Source organism: Hyperolius riggenbachi, chromosome 4 (genome assembly GCF_040937935.1).
Source record: "Hyperolius riggenbachi isolate aHypRig1 chromosome 4, aHypRig1.pri, whole genome shotgun sequence".
Lineage (NCBI taxonomy): Eukaryota > Metazoa > Chordata > Amphibia > Anura > Hyperoliidae > Hyperolius > Hyperolius riggenbachi.
Window position 1 is genome coordinate 396,726,619 of NC_090649.1, and position 16,575 is coordinate 396,743,193.

Here is a 16,575-nt window from a genome sequence, read left to right on the forward strand (position 1 = left end):
GCATCCTCCTTGAGATGCATCCGGGGAACCCAGCAGTGTACAGTGTCCTTTGGATTGTCTGCCTTTAGACATTGCCATCAGAAGAGCCCAGATTCACCAGGATGGCCTTGGTGGTGATCCTTGGATTCTTTTTCACCTCTCTCACTATCCTCCTGGCCAGCACAGGTGTCACTTTTGGCTGAAGACCACATCCTCTGAGATTTTCCACAATGTGGAACATCTTATATTTTTAAATAATACTTTGCACTGTAGCCACTGGAACTTGAAAACATTTAGAAATGGCCTTGTAGCCCTTTCCTGACTTGTGAGCAGCCACAATGCGCAGCCGCAGGTCCTCACTGAGCTCCTTTGTCTTAGCCATGACTGTCCACAAGCCAACTGCAGAGAGCGGCTGTTTTTCACCTGTTGATTAAACAGCTGTTCCCAATTAATCAGGGTAACTAGGATGCTTTAGAACAGCTTGGACTATTTGGAATGGTATAGAACTTTGCATTTTCCCACAGTCTGTGACAGTTTGTGAGGGGTTTGGACTGGACACTTTTTGTTCAAATGTAAATAAAAGCTGAGAAAGGTTTTTTTCCACAATAATGCCTCTTGTACATCGTCTTCTTATCTTTTGTCAGACACCTATGTCATTTCTGGTCAAAAAATAACTTGCTGGTTGAATAAAAGTAACTTTAATTCAAAAGTTGCCAGGGGTATGAATAACTATGGGCAGCACTGTATATATATATATATATATATATATATATATATATATATATATATATATATATATATATATATATACACACACACACACAACGATATGCACGGAATTGTGCAACCAGAGATGCACAGGGCACCACAGATTCCAGCTTAACCACCCTGACTAACTAACTAAACTAATATATACAACAGCAAATATAAAGAGCATGGATCACACAATATATACCAGTGTTCCTCAAGCCTGTCCTCAAGGCCCACCAATACTGCATGTGTTGTATGTATCCACAGAGGTAGTTAGTCAGCGCTGCTGAGCCACTAATGACCTCACCTGTGATAGTGTGCGGTTTCCTGCAAAACATGTACTGTTGGTGGGCCTGAGGACAGCATTGGGTAACTGTGATATATACAATGGCAATCTGTAGTAGCACAGATCACACAATGGGCTTGATTCACTAAACCCTGATAACACATATCACGACCGCGCTAGTATTTTCACGTTTTCACGCAAAGTAATTTGCGATTGCGCATGAAAACGCTAGCGCGGCCGTGATATGTTATCGTGGTTTAGTGAATAAAGCCCAATATGTGCACACTGGCAATATACAAGAGCAATACAAGTCCTTGGATTTTATCACTTTGAGTAATGGAAACTGACTATGGTAGGTTGTGAACTCTGGTGATGTATCGGATATGTCCTATTCATGGAAATCAAACTCAAAGGGCACACAGGGAGCTCACATGAGCTGTGAGCAATCAATGGCTGCATAGCCAGGCTCTCTCACCCTTATGTGTCTTGGATTTTCTTGTTAATTTCATAGCTTGCATTCCGTTATACATTTTATTCATCAGGTTACATCTGTCATTGTAACCACCAGTTCTGTATTTTGTACCAGTGTCCATATTTGATGTATATCATTGTCTGTATCATTATGTACCCCTTGTTTATTTTCCTACTTTGTACAGCGCCACAGAATATGTTGGTGCTTTATAAATCAATAATAATAATTACTTTGTGCTCTACTTTATCTTGACAAGGGGTATAGCAATGGGTAGAAGTGGTAGATATGGTCTTGATAGCCCCCCTAGCTGACAGTTTTGACCACTATCATGAAGGGATGCATTATAGGTTTTTTTTTCTTCCACAGGTGGGTGCAGGGCCAGTTCTCTCATGAAGTAAGGTGAAACACTTGCATCAGGCACAGAGATTACAGGGGCAGCATGTTTGTACTGTGTTTGCACTAACAGCATGCAGTCAGAGAAGTAGGAGAAGCGAGAGGAGAGTGAGTGAGGTGAAGAGGTCATCATTGGGGAAAAGCAGCTTGTTGTGCTGTGTGAGGAGTCTGACAGTGAGTGAGAAGGGAAGAGACAGGAGAGCAGCAGAGTTTCATTTGACTTGCACAGCAGAAGGGAGAAGGTGGCACTGCTGTCCTGACTGAGGAGGAATGGAGGATGGCCGACTCACTGAGGGTGAGCAGTTTGTTTGTCGCAGACTCGCAGCAAGCCAGCCAGTGTGTTATTGTGTTGAGCTGCAGCATGTCATGTCTCAAGTTGTTGCATATGCTCCCTTGCTGACTGAGAACATTAAATGAAGCAGAGTTAATTGTAGGGTGCTGTGTGATAATTCCAAATTGGGAAGGGGCATCCTCATAAGTTTGCCTCAGGCGGCAAAAAGTCTACAACCAGCCCTGGGTGGGTGTGAAAATTGCAAGTTTCTTCCCTTGTAAGAAGTGCAGATTAAACTGTACAGTGCTTTTTCAGTAGGATGTTTCAGCTTTACATCTTTTCTGAATCCAGTATAAACAAATAAATGTATCTACGAAAATAATATATATATATAGTGTCCAGGCAATAGGTAAGCAGATGGAGCACATATTCAGAGCTGATTGTTGTCACAGTTAGCACAGCATCTGAATTGCACATCTGATGAAACTGATGCAGTGTATGCTCACCAGGGGCACATTTCCAACTTGAAAGGACAGCCAGGCACTTGAGCAGAAAGTGGGCAATCCTAGTTGGCAGAGATACACATCGCTCTGAAAAGATTACTCATGTTGCTTTTCTGGCTCAGTTGGCAAGAGAATTCAGTTACAGTGAATTAACTGCCTTTGCTACCTCTCTGGCCTTCTCTCCTGTGTCTAGAACTGAACATACCTTTACTCTAATGGTCCATACTCACGGGCAACTTTTTGGGCCTGTCGCCAGCACACGTGAGCGTGTGGGCGACAGGCCCGCGACAGCTCCTCGCCAGGTCCCTCCGCGTACACACGCGGAAGAGGGACCAGCGGCGCGACGGAAGCGGTCGCCGACGTTCCTCCTCCCTCCTGCCGGAAGCTCCGTATTCCTCAATGGAGGTTGCTGTCGCTAGTCCGCGTACTCATGCGGACTAGCGACAGTTGCGACGGAGTTGCGGCGGCAACTGTCGCCAGGCGATTGAGCAGTTCAATCGCCTGGCGACATCAGTGACGAGCGACAGTTCGGGGTGCGCGCCCGTGCAACGGTGCATACTCACAGGCGACCTGTCGCTGCAACACGCGCGCGCCGCGTGTTGCGGCGACAATTGTAGCCCGTGAGTATGGGCCATAAGGTTCCCTAATAGTCAGCAAGTCACAGTGAGCTTCTGGTTTCAAACACGACCAATGCTTCCTCATCCATGTAGGGACTAATTTCTAACACTACAACACCTTACAGCAATCCAATTGCCAACACTTAAGTTGACAGAAAACAAAGTCTTCCTATGGGCCAAGTGACATATAAATAGATAGTTATATGGATTTAAAGGATACCCGAAGTGACATGATGAGATAGATATGTGTATGTACAGTGCCTAGCACACAAATAACTATGCTGTGTTCCTTTTTTTCTTCCTCTGTCTGAAAGAGTTAAATATAATTGGCTGATTCAGTCCTGACTCAGACAGGAAGTGACTACAGTGTGACCCTCACTGATAAGAAATTCCAACTATAAAACACTTTCCTAGCAGAAAATGATTTCTGAGAGCAAGAAAGAGATACAAAGGGGAATTTCTTATCAATGAGGGTCACACTGTAGTCACTTCCTGTCTGAGTCAGGACTGAGTCAGCCACTTACATACCTGATATTTAACTCTTTCAGGCAGAGAAAGAAAAAAAGGAACACAGCATAGTTATTTGTGTGCTTGTCACTGTACATACACATGTCTATCTCATCATGTCACATGTCACTTTGGGTATCCTTTAACCACTTCACCACTGAGGGGTTTTACCCCCTGAGCACCAGAGCAATTTTCACCTTTCAGCGCTCCTTCCATTCATTCGTCTATAACTTTATCATTACTTATCGCAATGAAATGCACTATATCTTGTTTTTTCCGCCACCAATTAGGCTTTCTTTAGGTGGGACATTATGCCAAGAATAATTTTTTTTCTAAATGTGTTTTAATGGGAAAATAGGAAAAATGTGGGGGAAAAAATTATTATTTTTCAGTTTTCGGCCATTATAGTTTTTAAATAATGCATGCTACTGTAATTAAAACCCATGAAATGTATTTGCCCTTTTGTCCCGGTTATAAAACCATTTAAATTATGTCCCTATCACAATGTTTGGCGCCAATATTTTATTTGGAAATAAAGGTGCATTTTTTTCAGTTTTGCGTCCATCCCTAATTACAAGCCCATAGTTTATAAAGTAACAGTGTTATACCCTCTTGACATAAATATTTAAAAAGTTCAGTCCCTAAGGTAACTATTTATGTATTTTTTTTTAATTGTAAATTTTTGAAAAAATGTTTAATTACAAAAAAAAAAAATGGGGAGTGTCGGAGGTAATGAGTTAATTTTTTGTGTAAAAATCATTTATTTGTATGTGAAAAATGTGTAGGGTGTAGTTTACTATTTGGCCACAAGGTGGCCACAGTAACTTTTTGTTTTAATGCGACCTCCAAGCGTCCTTCCGGAAGCTTGGAGGAAGTATAAGGAGGCTGGACACGTGAGTTTTTTCTCACAATGATCGCGCTGCCCATAGGAGAGCAGCGGATCATTGTGGGGCTTAGATCAATGAACGGGAATGGATTTTCCCGTTCATTGATCTCCGGGCGAGCGGGCGGCGGCGTGTTTACTAGCGGCGGGCGGCGTGTTTACGAGCGGGAGCGCGGACAGCGTCGGGTACGTGGAAATTACGGATTTCTCCGTCCCTGGGGGTTAAAGGATGGAAAAAGGGACGGAGAAATTCGTACGGGCGGGGGTAAAGTGGTTAAAGTGGGATAAAACTCTGACATAACATTGAATAAAAATTTAATTTTTATTACCCATACAGTTATCATATTTGCTTTTGTGCACAAGTAATATTGTCTGTCTACAAATTACAAATTCCTAAAGTACAGTGTATCTGCTTTGAAAGCCGTCATTGCATTGTATTGCATAGCTGCTGTATGTATATATTAAAATCTATCTTGTGATCACTTCTCAGTTGTACACATACTAGAAGCAGAGAGAGATGAGTTTCTGCACTTTGCTAATGTTTACTAATTGTATCTGACAAAAGAATGTAAACGAAATCTAATGTTATCACCTCTTCAGGTGTGGCCAGAAGCTGACCACTGAATCAAGGAGCTTTCCACTGAGGAACAAAGTGCTGTGTTTAACTGTTTCAATGCTGTTCTGCTACAATATTTTTTTGTACCAGATTTTATGCTGTAAATAATGTTTTAGAGCAACGAGGAAATGCTGAGTTTCATACCACTTTAACAGAAAAACATGACAATTAAACTGCAATAATCTGAATTGTCTGGCTCTATTTTATTCCTCTATTGTGAAATTGTGAAATTTTAACAACCTACACGTCTTCAGAGCATATATCTTCTGATGAAAGTTGTCCCGAATGAGCCACGAAAAATGCAAACGCAATCGGTTTTCTGATCACTGATTGTATTTCATGTTTGAATCTAGATTGCATGTCTAGGAACAGCAGAGGGTAAAGCCTGGGGTCTGCCCTATTCAAGTTGGCTGCCAGCTGCTATCCTGGGATGACAATGTTTTTATTTAACCTCCTCCCGACCTCCTTGTGCCGATCAGCGGTGGGAGGGTGGTATCACCAGGACCGCCTAACACAGATTGGCGTCAGGTCCTGGAGGCGGGGATCAGCAGGAAATGCACGTGCGTTCCCTTACTTCACGCAGAACGGAGATCAGTGAACAGCCTGCCAGCCGCGATCAGAGTGGCTCACAATCTAATCCCTCTCATAGGCTGATGCCTATGAGAGGCGATTGCAGTGAAAGGATCTCAGGGGGAGGGAGGAAATTAAAAAAATATAGCCTTTTTACATTTAAAAAAAAATAAGAATAAAATTGATTAAAAAAAAATGACATAGCTGCAGCAAACAGATTCCACCAACAGAAAGCTCTATTGATGGGGAGAAAAGGATGTAAGACTCATTTGGCTGCTTAGTTGTATGGCTGAGCAATAAACTGTTAAAGCTGCAGTGTGCTGAATTGTAAAAAAATGACCTGGTCACCGGGGGGGGGGGGGGGGGGGGAGTGGTATACACCTGTAGTCCTAAAGTGGTTAATTACCTGAACCAAAGGATTTTCTTTCAGCAGGCAGCTCACACAGAGATGTGAACTCTGGCCTGAAAGCTACCATTTGACTTGCTGCTGCCAGAGAGAACCTCCAGCACAGCTCCAACCTAGCAAGAGACCAGACTTGGTTGAGTCACTAGGACCAGATATTCAATAGTCTGCATTGCATGATTTTTGCCTTTTTTAGAGATACCGTACTTGTGATCTGTATGGAAAGTGTATAATTTGATCGCTAACGTCCTGCTGGACATTTTGGTACCCCTTTCAAGGAGCTGGGGTAGGCCACAGCCCCATTGTTAAACTTCTCAGGAAGGGAATGTCATACACTATCCATGTCTAGTATTAATGTGATCCATATTCTTTGAAGTTGCAGAATTTGCTATTATTATCTGTGTGCAATTAATGTGGCCTGAGATATGGAAATGTCACATATTCTGGATTTAAGATTTCTCTCCAAAATAAAATAACTCCCCAAACCCCAGCCCAGGGGCTGGCCCTGAGTTCCGCCCTCAAGAGCTGGGTTCTATATAAGCAAAGGACTGAAATCTGATAAAAGTTCTCCATTTAACCTCCTCAGCGGTATGGACGAATATACACGTCCATCACCGCCGGAGGTCGCCGCTCAGGCCCTGCTGGGCCGATTTTAATGAGATAAAAAGCAGCACACGCAGCCGGCACTTTGCCAGCCGCATGTGCTGCCTGATCGCCGCCGCTCTGCAGCGATCCGCCGCGAGCAGCGGCGAAAGAGGGTCCCCCCAGCCGCCCGAACCCTGCGCAGCCGGAACAAAAGTTCCGGCCAGCGCTAAGGGCTGGATCGGAGGCGGCTGACGTCAGGACGTCGGCTGACGTCCATGACGTCACTCCGCTCGTCGTTATGGCGACAATGTAAGCAAAACAAGGAAGGCTGCTCATTGCGGCCTTCCTTGTTTATTCTGGTCGCCGGAGGCGATCAGAATGACGCTTCCGGAGCGCCCTCTATTGGGCTTTCATGCAGCCAACTTTCAGTTGGCTGCATGAAACAGTTTTTCTTTTATTGAAAAAAAACCCTCCCGCAGCCGCCCTGGCGATCTTAATAGAACGCCAGGGAGGTTAACTCCACGTATGGATTGAACCTATGGCTAGCTTCCCTGAATTCTGAAAGAAAGGAACTTTCCTGAACTTCCACACAAAGGACATCTTTCTTTCAAAACCTCCAAGTATTAATTTTCTTTGTTTTTGACACTTTTATTGTATGTGTGGCTACGGTCTCTATAATTGTTACTTTTAATAATTTTAGACTTTAGGTCATTTTTTCAACTACATACCTACCGGTAATTTGAGCACCGCATAAAGAATCCTAGCCTTCTCGAAGATTCGCTACCTGAAGAACTGTATTGTCCAGCCAGACTAGAGTGCGCTAACAATTTCATTCACAGGTTCAGAATAATTAGAGCAGGTTCCCCTGTCCTTATACAGAGATGGTGGCAGATACCTGAAATATTGTGTATTAAAGTGTTCGTGTTGCTCACATGCTCCCTCCTGGCCTGTCTGTTGGCAAATTCCAGCGGTTTCAGCGCATCAATTGAATCCACAATATTGGATTGTCTGTGCGTTGAAACAGATTGGGTGGCATTGAGCGATCCGGCCACTAGGTACGTCTAATGGTGGCCATACATGGTACAATTTTTTCATACAATCTTACCATTTCTATGTAGTATAAGGGTAAATTAAGTGAATATACTGAAAGGATAATTTAGGCAGTTCCCTTATATTACATAGAAATTGTAAGATTGTATGAAAAAATTGTACCATGTATGGCCACCTTTACAGTTAGTGTTTTACCTTAAAGTGTACCTGTAGGGTAAAAAATGCCCCATTTAGACACTTACCTCAGTAGAGGGAAGACAATAGATAATCCAGAGGTTCCCCTATCCCCCAGCCTTCACCAATCAAGCGCTGTGAACCCCCACCTCTTCAACGAGTTCTTGTCATAGAGTGCACCTGATTGCATTTCTGTCCATAAACGAGTGCAGCAGCACTGCGCAGTCGCAATATTCCTCAAGCCAGTGCAATAGCATGGAACCATTCGGGCGTGGCTTTTTTTTTTTCCAGAGGCTTCCTTTTACTGAGGTAAGTATGTGTGTTTCTCCCCTTTAAAAGTCACAGGTTTGTTTTTGATTAATTCTCTAGCATTTGATTACATTTAGCTGAGCAAAATATGCATAGTTACGTTGAAATTCAAAATTTGCTGGCGCGTCTTAGTTACTCTTAGTTACCTCTTCTTTTATGTGCCCAAAAATATTAATATCTGCAGCCAGCAGAGACCAATATGGTAGCCAAGCCTGGTATAGTGCATTCATACCCCTGTGAATCAGGAATGAAGACAAGGCAAGTCCTACAGTCCCGTCTGGTAGATGTAAATGCTAAGGCCCCATTCACACAGCACGCCTTTCCAGCCGCGTTTTGGGAACGCATGCAGGAGGCCGACACGCATGACATCAGACAGTGCATAGACTGCACTGTCTGATGTTCACACTGCATGTGTTCTGGAGCAGTGCGGTCCGAGACGCACGCTGCACGCATTTTTTACAGAAATGCATGGCTGACCCATTCACTTCACTGAATGGGATCAGCCACACAACGCATACAAACGCAGATGGTGTGCGTTTGTATGCGTTTCGTTCCGAACGCATGGCCGTCCGCGTTTGTAATGTGAACAGGGCCCAAAGCATCAATTTCTCTTAAAGCAATAAATGAGATAAAGGATACTCAAGATGGGAGCACAAAAATTAAAAAAAAGACTCATTTTCATTATAAAAATAAAGAAATAAATATTGACAAAAAAAATATAAACATTGGGGGAGCGATCAAACCCCACCAGCAGAAAGCTCTGTTGGTGGGGAGAAAAGGGGGGGGGGGTGATGGTTTGCTCAGCTGCCTGTGCAGGCAGCCAGCCTTTTGACCATTGTGTAGGTTTGCATGCTGCAGGACTCTGGAAAGAAGAGCTTCTGTCAGTTTTGCAGCTTGTGCTTGCAGAGGAATTTGCATAAGTTGTCATGCAAATTGCCTGGCCACATTCATTGGAGGCGTGTACTATAAGTACTATGTCTTTCCCACAATGCTTGGCTGTTCATAAGGATTTCGTCCTATGTAACACTCCTGGTGGGGTGTCAGCCTTGCTCTCTGTTTGAACATCAGCTTAGAGTAATTCCTGAATCTGCGCTAGGCAGATTTCCCTAGTGCAGTTAGGATTGTATTATCTGTATTGCCTGTTCTGTCTTGTCTTGCCTGTTGCCTTTGTCCAGTCCCTACGGTGGTCGACAGGAAATGGTTCTGATCTCTGTTCTTGGAGTATAGCTGGTGCAGCGGTTGCTACCAGCTATCTCTTCTGTTCTGTCTCCTGGGATCGTGCTAGCTACTTTTCGCTAGCGCTGGGGATCCTTCTGTTCTGTCTCCTGGGATCGCGCTAGCTACTTTTTGCTAGCGCTGGGGATCCTTCTGTTCGGTCTCCTGGGATCGCGCTAGCTACTTTTCGCTAGCGCTGGGGATCCTTCTGTTCTGTCTCCTGGGATCGCGCTAGCTACTTTTCGCTAGCGCTGGGGATCCTTCTGTTCTGTCTTCTGGGATCGCGCTAGCCACTTTTCGCTAGCGCTGGGGATCCTTCTGTTCTGCTACTCTGTACCTGGATCGTGCTAGCCACTTTTCGCTAGTGCTGTGGATCCTATCTCTCGCTTGTCCCTGTTTTCGTGTGTCTGTCTTGTCTGCTACGCTTGCTGGAGGCTTGGTGAGGTAACCGTTAAGCAAGCGCTCGCGTCCTCTGTTTCATGTTTGTCTGTTAATGGTTAGGTAGGCGTGCTTGTCTCTATTGTGCTTATCACGTGGAGACCGCGCGTAACCGCGTGCACTGTTGCGAATGAGTGCGGTGTTCGCGGTTAGCTAGCGTTTGTTATTTTCCGTATCTCCTCATTGTTTTATTTGCTGTGCCTTTGCTACCCTCGTATTCTATTCTGATCTGCCTTGTGTCACGTCTGGCGATCGCACCTCTCGCGATCGCGTTCCTATTTCATATCTGCTGTTGTGTGTGCGCGGTCGCGGGGTGGCGACTGGATTGGCGCACACACATACAACCTGTCCCTTTGCTCGTTCTCATTTGCAATCGCCTCTCTTGCGATTGCGTTCTGCGCTTCGTACAATTCCTGTCTGGCATTTGTGGAGGTACAGAGGATTGGTTCCTCTGCACTCCCCAGCGCCATCTGCCGAAAGGAATTTCCCTCTACAGGTGCATAGCACCTTTTGCTGGGTGCCTGTAATTACACGCTTGTGGAGGATTTCCGCCGTGTCAGCGCACGCGTTGTGCGCTGATCACGGAGAAAGTTCCACAATCGTTACAGGGGGATTCACTTGTGTGTTGACATGTGCAGCCCTGTAGTGAGGCCTTAAAGCTGCAGTGACCTATTTCTTGAGAAATGGCCTGGTCTTTAGGGGGGTTTAACACTGCGGTCCTCAAGTGGTTAACAAAGGATCATAGAAGCCATCTACTTGTCCCTAGGAATAAATCTGGAAATAATCTAAGTGACTTGGGCCAACCATTGTCATCTCAAAAAAAAAGGTAATGCTGGCGTGTCTCGGATTGTCCCATTTCAGCAATGTGAAGGATATCCTAGGGAGGCATTGGCATTGGGATCCTCAAATTGCTAACATCGTGGGTGATTACCTGCATATTGCTGCAAGACGTAGCACCAATTTAAGTGACTTGCTGGTGAGTAGAGAGTTTGCTTGAGCAAATAAAAGGAGGAAAACAAAAGCTGGAAAGGGAATGCATAGATGTGGCGATTGCGACATGCTATTTGGTCCAAAAAAGTCAAACCTTCTCAAACTTTTTATGTAAATGGTTGTAGTACCTGCACCACAGAGAGAGTTGTATACCAAATCCGGTGTCCCTGCAATCAACTGTGTATAGGGAAAACGCCTTTAAATGTAAGGATAAGAGAACATTTTACCATCATTGTGATATATGGTATATGTTATGACTGTATTTTTACTAATTGTATTTTATTCCTGCATTGTTTGTTTGCAGTGATTAGGCTATGCATTGATTGTAAGTTACTGGAGTCAGGTGGGGCATTTGCCATTGTTCTATTGTCTATTAGCAGACTGGCCTTGCTCTAAAGGTCCGTGCACAGGCCGGACTGCAAGCAAAGAACGGGTCTGTCGTCACCTCCCACTGGGCGTGTTTTCAGCAGACAGTCCAGCGTGTGTACAGTCTGGCGGCGGACTGATACGGCTGTCTCTGAGCGATGCGCCGGGCGGATCGCTCAGAAACAGCCGTATCAGTCTGCAGACAGACTGTACACAGGCCGGAGGTGACGACGGACCCGTCATTGCCTGGAGTCTGGCGTGTGTACGGACCTTTATCATCTGCGAACATTGGATGTCTGTTTGTTAAGCTTGATATACTGTCTGGTAGAGAGACAGAGGGGGTCAGTTTTGTGGGAGACAGCTAGGTGAAAGCTGTATGCTCCTGTATCCATGGAAGTTCTCTGATGTATGGATCAGAATAAAGTGTTCGTCATTGGATTCCATGTCTGCTCACTGTTTATGGACAGTCCTCATGTCATATCATGACAATCATTACCAATCCTAATGTTGACAAAAAGAGAATAAATCCCTTTGCTATGCATATGAGAACTGTTCATGATGGAGAAGTTAGGGGTCTTGAAGTAATGAGGGCGTAACTTTTTTTCACAGAGAGGCCTGCAACATTGCACACGGTGGGTGTTTCAAATTGGTTGGCAGCGTACTGGTGCATACCTGGCTATATTGCTTGCTGGACTATTTATGGGCCCGAAGAACGAACTGTACTAGTACCTGTATATTGGAGTGCACTCCTTAAAAGGACTTATATCTAAAGGCTCTATAAAGTCGGTGTGGGCAATCAGCGTTGTTTTTAAAGTGTTTTTAATATGAAGCATTGTGGGCTCAATTTTAATTATTTTTGTAAGATGTGATTAAAGAGGAACTCCAGCCTAAACAAACATACTGTCATTAAGTTACATTAGTTATGTTAATTAAAATAGATAGGTAATATAATCTTTTACCCACACTGTTTTAAAAGAACAGGCAAATGTTTGATTTCATGATGGCAGCCATCGTTTTGGTTGAAAGGAGGTGACAGGGAGCATGAGACACAGTTCCAACTGTCCTGTGTCCTGAGCACCTCTCCCAGTTGCTAGGCAACGTGAATAACAACATAGGAAATCCCATCATGCTTTGCACAGCATCAGGGGAAAAAAGCCCAGGCTTTTTTTCTTTGATGGGTGGAGCTTTGCTAAAAATGATGCATTGGTAAGAAAAACAAAGTTCTGATGTTGTGAAACTGTTAAAGAAACACCAAGCCTTTTCAGTTCTGCTGAGTAGATTTTTAGTCCGGAGGTTCAGTTAGTCCTAATCTAGCAAACTGTACAGTCTGAGAAACGCCAGGACACATTCCTGAACTTTCACAGACAACCATTTCCATGAAATAGTTAGGACTAGGAGAACAGAACAACTCCATGTATAGCCTGGGGTTTCTGTCCTGTGCAGTGTATAGGCTGTCAATCATAAAATCACAGAAGCCAATAGAAAGCTCCTAATGTGGTTGACTAATACAGTGGCTTGCAAAAGTATTCGGCCCCCTTGAAGTTTTCCACATTTTGTCACATTACTGCCACAAACATAAATCAATTTTTTTTGGAATTCCACGTGAAAGACCAATACAAAGTGGTGTACACGTGAGAAGTGGAACGAAACTCATACATGATTCCAAACATTTTTTACAAATCAATAACTGCAAAGTGGGGTGTGCGTAATTATTCGGCCCCCTGAGTCAATACTTTGTAGAACCACCTTTTGCTGCGATTACAGCTGCCAGTCTTTTAGGGTATGTCTCCACCAGCTTTGCACATCAAGAGACTGAAATCCTTGCCCATTCTTCTTTGCAAAACAGCTCCACCTCAGTCAGATTAGATGGACAGCGTTTATGAACAGCAGTTTTCAGATCTTGCCACAAATTCTCGATTGGATTTAGATCTGGACTTTGACTGGTCCATTATAACACATGGATATGTTTTGTTTTAAACCATGCCATTGTTGCCCTGGCTTTATGTTTAGGGTCGTTGTCCTGCTGGAAGGTGAACCTTCACCCCAGTCTCAAGTCTTTTGCAGACTCCAAGAGGTTTTCTTCCAAGAGTATTTGGCTCCATCCATCTTCCCATCAACTCTGACCAGCTTCCCTGTCCCTGCTGAAGAGAAGCACCTACAGAGCATGATGCTGCCACCACCCTATTTGACAGTGGGGATGGTGTGTTCAGAATGATGCGCAGTGTTAGTTTTCCGCCATACATAGCGTTTTGCATTTTGGCCAAAAAGTTCCATTTTGGTCTCATCTGACCAGAGCACCTTCTTCCACATGTTTGCTGTGTCCCCCACATGGCTTGTGGCAAACTGCAAACAGGACTTCTTATGCTTTTCTGTTAACAATGCCTTTCTTCTCGCCACTCTTCCATAAAGGCCAACTTTGTGCAGTGCATGACTAATAGTTGTCCTATGGACAGATTCCCCCACCTGAGCTGTAGATCTCTGCCGCTCGTCCAGAGTCACCACGGGCCTCTTGACTGCATTTCTGATCAGTGTACTCCTTGTTTGGCCTGTGAGTTTAGGTGTATGGCCTTGTCTTGGTAGGTTTACAGTTGTGCCATACTCCTTCCATTTCTGAATGATCGCTTGAACAGTGCTCCGTGGGATGTTCAAGGCTTTGGAAATCTTTTAGTAGCCTAAGCATGCTTTACATTTCTCAATAACTTTATCCCTGACCTATCTTGTGTGTTCTTTGGACTTCGTGGTGTTGTTGCTCCCAATATTCTCTTAGACAGTACTGACATTAGATTACACACAGGTGCACTCTATTTAGTCATTAGCACTCATCAGGCAATATCTATAGGCAACTGACTGCACTCAGATCAAAGGGGGCAGAATAATTACGCACACCCCACTTTGCGGTTATTTATTTGTAAAAAATGTTTGGAATCATGTATGATTTTCGTTCCACTTCTCATGTGTACACCTCTTTGTATTGGTCTTTCATGTGAAACTTCAATAAAATTGATTCATGTTTGTGGCAGTAATGTGACAAAATGTGGAAAACTTCAAGGGGGCCGAATACCTTTGCAAGCCACTGTATAAAAAAATCTTGGTTGTTAACGGCGTTCGATATCACAATTACTGACATACTGTAACGATCTGCTCAGCTGTCTGCACGGGCAGACAGCTGTTTGTCCATTCTTTAGGTCTGAATGCTGCAGGTCTCTGGAAAAGAGACCTGTCTTCGCTTTGCAACTTTCAGAGTTGCTCTGCTGGTGAGGAATTTGCATATACTTGTCATGCAAATTGGTTAGCTGCCTCCTTTGATGGCTTGCAGTATAAATACCTTTTGCTCCCAGAATCCCTTGCTGGTCATGAAGGTTTGTTCCTGCTAACTCTCCTAGAGTGTCAGCCTTGCTTGTTTGCTAAGATTATCTTAGAGTAATTCCTGGGAACTGCACTAGGCATCCCTTCTAGTGCAGTCAGGTTGTATTATTTGTATTGCCTTGTTCTCCCCCTCTGTCTCGATTGCCTTGTCGCCAGCAGTGGTCGACAGGGAATCGTTCTGTCTGTCTGGGAGTGTAGGCCAGAGCTGCGGTTGCTACTGGCTGCTCCATCTGTCTGGATTGCATTAGCCCTAGTGGTAGTGGCAGTGCTTCCTTCTGTATTCTGCCTTAGGGGTGCTAACCAGAGCAGCGGTTGCTACTGGTAGCCCCATATGTTTGTCTGTTTGGATCCATTCGCTCTAGCGGTAGCAGCGGTGGTTCCTTCTCTCTGTCTGGGAGTGTAGGCCAGAGCTGCGGTTGCTGCTAGCTGCTCCTTCTCTCTGTCTTGTCTTGTACGAACGCTTGCTGTAGGCTCGGTGAGGTAACTGTTTAGCAAGCGTTCGTGTTCTCTATTTCGTGTTTGTGTTACATTGGTTAGTTAGGGTGGCACGCTTATCACGGGGCGCCTAACGCGCGGTGATCGTGCTTAAACGCGTTTGCTGTTGCGAATGAGTGCAGTGTTCGAGTTTAGCTAGTGTTTGTTATTTTCCTTGATGTTCTGATTGTTCTTGCTTGCTGTGCCTTTTGCTACTCTTGTGTTCTGTCCTGCTCGGTCTTCTGTCGCTTTTGGCAATCGCCACTCTTGCGATTGCGTTCATACTTTGTTTCTGCTGATGTATGTTCACCGTCGTTGGGTGGCGACTAGATTGGTGGACACACATTCATTCTGTCTCTCTGCTCTCTTTCTTTAAGGGCTATCTTGCCCTGCATTGCTTCAACTCGTGCAATTCCCATCTGGCATCTGTGGCAGTACAGAGGCTGTGTCCGTCTGTACTCCACAACTCCATCTGCCGGTGGAAATCTCCCTCTACAGGTGCATTGCACCATAGCTGGGTTCTATATAATTACACGCTTGTGGAGGATTTCCGTAGTGTCGGCGCGCGTTCTGTGCACTGACCACGGAAATAATTCCGCAATCGTTACAGTATGACCAGCCAAACCGAAATTCCCAGTGTAGAGGGAATATTCGATTTGTTTCAGATTTCATTGCCCAAGGCAAAAGCATATGTGGATCCTATTATAGGTAGGATTATACATTATATTAAAGCAGTAAAAAAATCTATACATGTTCCTCAGCCCAACCCATATGAATGTTACCTTGATACAGGGTTGTTTGAGCCTTCATTTGCTCCGTGGGAGATTGGGGCTTTGATTGAGGAGTTTGAATTTGATTGGAAGGCGTTTTGCGATTTTTACATCGCAAAAAGCGAAGAGATTCTTAATGCTTGTGTTGATTCGGTGTATACTTTGATTGACTCTGATGAGTGTGATGAATGTTTTGTGGATCCGGTGATTTGTGTGTGGCAGTCGATTTTGGATGAATTGCACACACACCAACCAATTGATTCCAATAAAGAGACACCATTATCAGATAATTGTTCCTGCCTTTCTGGGGTAAAACAAGTGAGTTTAGACACTGTGCGGCCTGAAATGAATGGGTGTACCTCAATTGTGGACACCTGTGTGAATTCTGGTAGATTCTCGTCTGCTTGTGTGAACTTTGAGTCTGTGTGATCTGATGCCTGTTTCTCAGATGATCCTGCTATGTGGAAAATTCCTAAACTATGCAGCCTCAAGAGTAATGTTAAAATGACTAATAAAGTTTCTCCTGTTGTTGTCACAACTTCTTCTGCAAATAAATCTATGTCTCACTCTGTTCACACCTGTAAAGGC

The 16,575-nt window shown here is 44.3% G+C and overlaps 1 protein-coding gene and 1 long non-coding RNA gene across 3 annotated transcripts in view; one reads left to right on the plus strand and one right to left on the minus strand.

The window, feature by feature from the left end:
- LOC137504176 (uncharacterized) overlaps positions 1–5,415 on the plus strand; it is a 152,051-nt gene extending 146,636 nt beyond the window's left edge. The window contains exon 5 of the long non-coding RNA XR_011019441.1: positions 5,262–5,415. This is a non-coding gene — a long non-coding RNA (uncharacterized lncRNA). The remainder of the gene's footprint in view (positions 1–5,261) is intronic.
- Positions 1–16,575, minus strand: part of ABHD12 (abhydrolase domain containing 12, lysophospholipase) — a 1,393,598-nt gene that overhangs the window by 638,781 nt on the left and 738,242 nt on the right. The gene's annotated exons all lie outside the window — the stretch shown is intronic.